This window comes from Haliaeetus leucocephalus, unplaced genomic scaffold (genome assembly GCF_000737465.1).
Source record: "Haliaeetus leucocephalus isolate CR32 unplaced genomic scaffold, Haliaeetus_leucocephalus-4.0 Scaffold228, whole genome shotgun sequence".
NCBI classification, from domain to species: domain Eukaryota; kingdom Metazoa; phylum Chordata; class Aves; order Accipitriformes; family Accipitridae; genus Haliaeetus; species Haliaeetus leucocephalus.
The window spans coordinates 5,659,866-5,665,865 of NW_010972664.1; positions in this window are offsets into that span (position 1 = coordinate 5,659,866).

The following is a 6,000-nucleotide window of genomic DNA, read 5'->3' on the forward strand; positions in this document are numbered from 1 at the left end:
TACCTACCTCCATTCATCAAATAGACTAATCAATCAAAATAATTTTAAATTAGAACAGTAAATGAAGCACTGTATATTGATGCTGATTTAAACAGCCTTCAGTTGTGTTTGGTTCTGAGTAGAATGCATCCCTTAAATTTACAAAGGAACAATGGTTCAACTGTTCAAGTCTTTTTCATGGGAAAAGATCTTAAGAAATTCAAAATTTGGATACTAGAAGAAAATTCAAGTTAAGGTATAAAAATAGGTAGCTGAGATGCTAACCCACCTTTTCTCTATAGTAGCTGCATGCTAGACACAAATAAACAAAGCCTAGTGGTTTGAATGTTTATCAGCCTGCAGTAGATCAATTTATATTTAAAAGACTTTCTCATTTTTTTTCATATTGCTACAGTATCCTCTCTTCTACATATAAAAAATGTTGGAATTTTTCTAAAAAGTTACTTTATATCTCAGTTTAGTTGTAATGATTATCTGTGGCATAACTGTAACATCCTTGTTATTTAAATGCTAAAATAACCCAATATAAGCAGTTTTGGTCTGGCCATTTAATTAGTTAAAAACATCTATGAACACTAAATAGGGCTCTCCCAGAAGGTGGTATTTCCAGACAGATGGTTTCATTCTCGAGCTGGGGCAAGACGCTGCCCTCCCAGACTGGAAGGGAGATAACCCCATCCTTTCGTTTGGCAGCTTCACGCGATGCTGAGCACACACGTGGAGCACTGACATTTTTGGCAGACAACTCTCCTCCTGCTCCGTGGTGCAGGGAAGGCTTGTCCTACAGCAGGGAAAGCCCAGCTGTGGAGCCATGCCATGCCACGCCATGCCACGCCATGCCTCCAGGACTGCCTCTCACAGGTGGTGCAGACCTCATCAGGGTGGTCACCAGCCCATTGGACAGAAAGAGCTTCCACCATCCAGCTGTGTACACAAAGTGACCATTTTTAAGGATCTCTATGCAGTCTGTCAGCAGTGCAAAAGACTCACTGGCTGGCTCCTCCTTGCCTTCCTAAAGCAGGACAGTCCTCATCTGCCAATGAGTACCGACTAGTTAAACCAGGACCAGTACTATTTTGATCTGCCCCTTAATTTGTAACAGACTTATAAGATGATGAGACGTGATTTGGGGTTGGTTTTTGGTTGTTTGGGTCTTTTTATTTTGGGGGGTGGGGGGGTGGGAGGGAGGGGAGGGTGTTGAACAGAAAGAAGAATACAGGCCAAGAAAGCCTTCAGGAAAAGACTTGAAGATCCTGCCCACTTGCTTCAGTAGCCAGCAGGGCCATGACAGAAATGTTGTTTTCACCCCTAGTGCTAAGAAAGCATGCATCCAAACACACTGCAGGAAAGGGTAGGCTGTGCAGTCTACTGCTAAAGGTCCCAGGCACCCTGGGAATCACCACTTGGGGACTAGTTGGGTGTTGGTCGGCGGGTGGTAAGCAATTGCACTATGCATCATTTGTACATTCCAATCCTTTATTACAACTGTTGTCATTTTATTAGTGTGATCATTATCATTATTAGTTTCTTCTTTTCTGTTCTATTAAACCGTTCTTACCTCAACCCACGGGTTTTGCTTCTTTTCCCGATTTTCTCCCCCATCCCACTGGGTGATGTGAGTGAGCAGCTGCGTGGTGCTTAGTTGCTGGCTGGGGTTAAGCCACAACAATACTGTCTGCCTATAGACTCACTGCCACTGTTACAGCTGGTGCATATAAACTGTGTGCATAAATACAAACATGGCAGAGTAGTAACGATCACTCGAGTGATCCCTGAGGTCATAAAGTCCCCACTTTAGAAATAACTGAGGTATTGTTTTGACCCTTCCCATAGCCTATATAAATCTTCCACAATTAAGTACAATTGCAAATAAATTATCTTGATTAGCAATTAATGCTTTCCATTGTAGTTTATCCACGTGATTTTAGTTTCAACCACACAGGAAGTGCAAAGTTGCTCTTAATCCATTTGGAAAATCACACAGGGCAAAGGAGAAACTGACATACATGCTAGATTTCTTTAAAGATTATGGTTTTAAATTAATTTATACACGGACTAATTAACAGATTTACTTACAAATTGCCATAAAGTTCATCATGCAGTCAGTATAAGTTGTGCAGGTACTTTATAACATTTTTCTTACATAAGTGTTCTATGCAAAAATGCCTACAATTTATGAGCAATGGGTCCCTCCTTGATTTAAAAACGTAAAAACAGTCTAAAAAAGCCCATTCACTAGCTAATTTCTTCCCAAATTCATATTTTCTTTTGTAATATGACATTGAAAATGTTTTCTGAGATATATACCACATTAAAAACAAGCTAATTAAGTCTGCAGCCATTCCCTAATCATGACTGTAATTTATTTTCTACTAAATTTACCCCTTCTGGTATAGCAGTTTGAAAAAATGCTTAACTCTTGGACATGACTGCCATTTTTATAACTTCCTTATGCCCAGTTTCTAACAAAGATTATTACGCATGCTTGCTTACTTTTGAGCACTTCATTAGACAACTAAAGGGCCATTGGGACCTTCATGTTGCTAAAATTAAGCACATTCACAGGTCTTTTCAGGATCAGGGCCTGAATATTTAGATGACAATGTGATTTTTTAAATTTTTTTTTTAACATACCAGTCATAGATCATACATACAGCTAAAGCGGAGCCAAGATTAGGCAGACTAATTTATTCGGGACTCGATTTTAGTGATTCAATTTTAACACAAAATATGCTGAATTGTATGAGTTGTTATACCAATTTGGCACCCTAGATGATATAGAAGTCATTTTGTTTTTAATAAAGGCCTGAAATTCTATTCAATTTTGAACTCTAAGTAAGCTACTTGTACTGTGAATCAGTATAGATTATCAGATAAGGATTGTGCACAGATTTATACATTTCTCAAGATTCAATGCAAGGATTTCTTTGCTGTTTTTTTATGTTCAAAAACTTATTTGAAAGCATATTATCTTCTTTAAAGGAGTAGTAAATACTTGAAAATTAATCTTCAGCATGCTAGTACTCAGAAATAAACCTGACCACTGACAACATTCCTATAACATTCATTATTTACACATATTTTCCGCCTCAGATGTAATTATGATATAATTTTCCCATGCCTTAATTGATTATACAAAACACTCCATGTCTATGTACAATACATACTTAATATAATTTCAACATATATCTTCTACCCACAGCTTGAAAAAGAGAAATAAACACCATTTGCCCTTAAGAACATCCAAATCATCAATATTTAGTTATTAAGGTAAGAAAATATTGGTGTATGGGAGGCACTGTAATGTACACCAAGCATGACAATGAAAACGTGCTCGCATATGAAGAAAACATACTAAATAATTTTTTTCCTTCTTGGGGAAAGGACAAAAATCAAAAGACTGTACCATTCACCAGACATACTTAATCCAAAAAGTCCAAGGTCAAGACGATAAAAAAATGGAACTGAATGTCAGAAGAGAAATCTCCTCATGATAGTTCCTGTTGCAAAGTGCTTCAGAGTTCAAGAATACTTTGTGCTCTATCACTGCAATTTACTAATAAACTATGCTCAGATCATCCACTTCTGAACTCACATTAACTTCTGGGAAAACAAAACACTTTATAAACACACTTGCTTTTGGACATAGTTTAGAATGCTATACTGGGTTAGAAAAAGAGGAAAAAGACTGGGTGATACTGTGATTTATGGATTATGTTATTCTGTATACACAGCCATCAATGGAATAAATTATGCTTGCTCAAGCAATTTCAATGTTGATGTTTACCAAGACCAAGACTTAACAGATCAGTATAGTTTTGATAGGCAAATTTCATTTAATTTTTGTGGTCCCTTACAAATACAGTTTTGATGCATCTTGTATTCTAGTGCATCTAAGCAATCATGTCTGGAACTGTTAATTTTCCTTAAAGCAGAAAACACATTCATCTGGAACGTATTTAGAAAGAAGTTTGAGAGACAGAAGTTAGCCTTTTCTTCATACTAGAAGAGGCCCTTCTTCATATTTCATCAGCCATTAGGTTAAATTCAACACTTGATGTTAACTGATAAAAAAACATTGTAGATTCCAAGGCTATGCTGGGATTATATTTATTTAAGCAAACAAATGAAACATTTTTTTTTATGTATGGATTTCAGGCATGCTGCAGACTGTTTGCTCCTATTTGTTTGTGTGTCTTTTTTACACCATGTTCTTGCCTTTCACAGTGGATTGAAGTCTAGTGAACAGAAGGCTAGAAACTCTCCAACAAAGAATTATGGAAGTGAACAAAATAGTTTTCACCAGATATATTCTACAAAAAGACAAAAGTATCTGAAAAGTAACTTTGGGACAGGTTTATATTTATTATGCCCAAAGCACTGTTTGGTTCACAATGAGTTTTCTTAGCTTGTTTTGAGTATTAAGACTTACCAGCTTTAATAACTGTTTAAATTGTAACAGATTTTTTTTTTAAGTATTAACAGCAGACAGAACATTTCTAGAAACCCCATGCTGAAGACAATGCATAGCCTTTTTATCTGTTTTCTTCTTCCTCCTCCTCTCACGTCTCCCACAATTCAGCCTGAAAGAAACATGTTTGTAGGCAACAGTGACCCACCAATTCAATTTGCAATCCTACTGCAGAAACTGCCATAACTGTGAACATATACTGGCAAATTTAGTGAAAGAAAATATGAGTGCAGTCAGTGAACAACATTATTGCCACAAACACTTTTTTTTTTTTTTTTTTTTTAACTTGACACTCTTTCTTGGCTCCTACTAATTTTCTAATTGTGCAGAGGATATTATTAATAAAACTATTCAAAATCCTGGGCACCCAAACCAGTTATACTCATCCCTTGCCCTCTAGAGACTCTCCATTTACAGTCTCACTCAAGCCAGATTTAGACTTTTTAAAACAATTTGGGTACTCCCTCCTCTTCTAGTGTAGGATGTGAAATTTTGAAGTCTGATAAATAATAAATGTGTTTTCCCTTTAATCCCATTAAGGCTTCTCAAAGATCAGTACTGTATGTATATCAGATCAATGTATGAACCATTTCCCAGTAAAATTATCAAATATATTTCTTTTGCAGCACTAGCAAAGTAGGCCTATGGCAACTCATGCCTTTTCCAGGAAATGGGCTGTACATATCGCTAGTGCACATATTTCTTAATTAAGCATTCAAAAGTGGATATACAAATTACAAAGATGCTTCTTTGACACCAGAACTATGACTAGAGCTAAATGATCAGCACCAAAACAGCAAAAAACATTACTTTTTTCTTCAATTTCTTAATGCACTTGCTTCAGCTGAGCTACATTTCGATCATGTTTGGTTTTGCATGACTGAATTTTACTGGCTTTTCCCTGGGTTTATAGGGCCATTTGAACACTGCAGAAGCAGTTACAGTTTGACCAGGAGATTACATGCATCAGTATTACCTGTATATTTGTCTAATCAGAGAACAGAAAGAGCATGATATATTACAATGTATCCAACCCATTTTAAGTGGATAATTCTTAAGCTGAGTAATTAGGAAGCAATTATCAACCAATAAGATTTTATAAATTTTATGAAAAGCAGAAGAAATCATGCTACAACTGAACAACCTTAAAAACTACAATGGTTACAAGGGGCACTGGGAATATACTATACCAAAGGACAGAACCCCACCTGTTAAATTACCAGTTCTTGGATTAAAAGAATTAGTCTTGCTGAAATGTTTAAACTACCTAGATTAAAAATGAGATATTTTTAAGTCATCTCCCTCCTCCTGCCACAACCCTACTACTACCTAGGACTGAAATGAAACATTTTAAATTACTGAAGTTTCTTCTTCATCAACCAGGATATAAGTTACTGTACACAAGGCTTGCTGCTGGAAACAATGGCACTGATATCAGACAAGAATAGACAGCCACCCCACAGTATAGTATTTTCTCATTATGGTTTTATGCATACAATTTAACTACTTTAATTAGGTAAGTACATGGA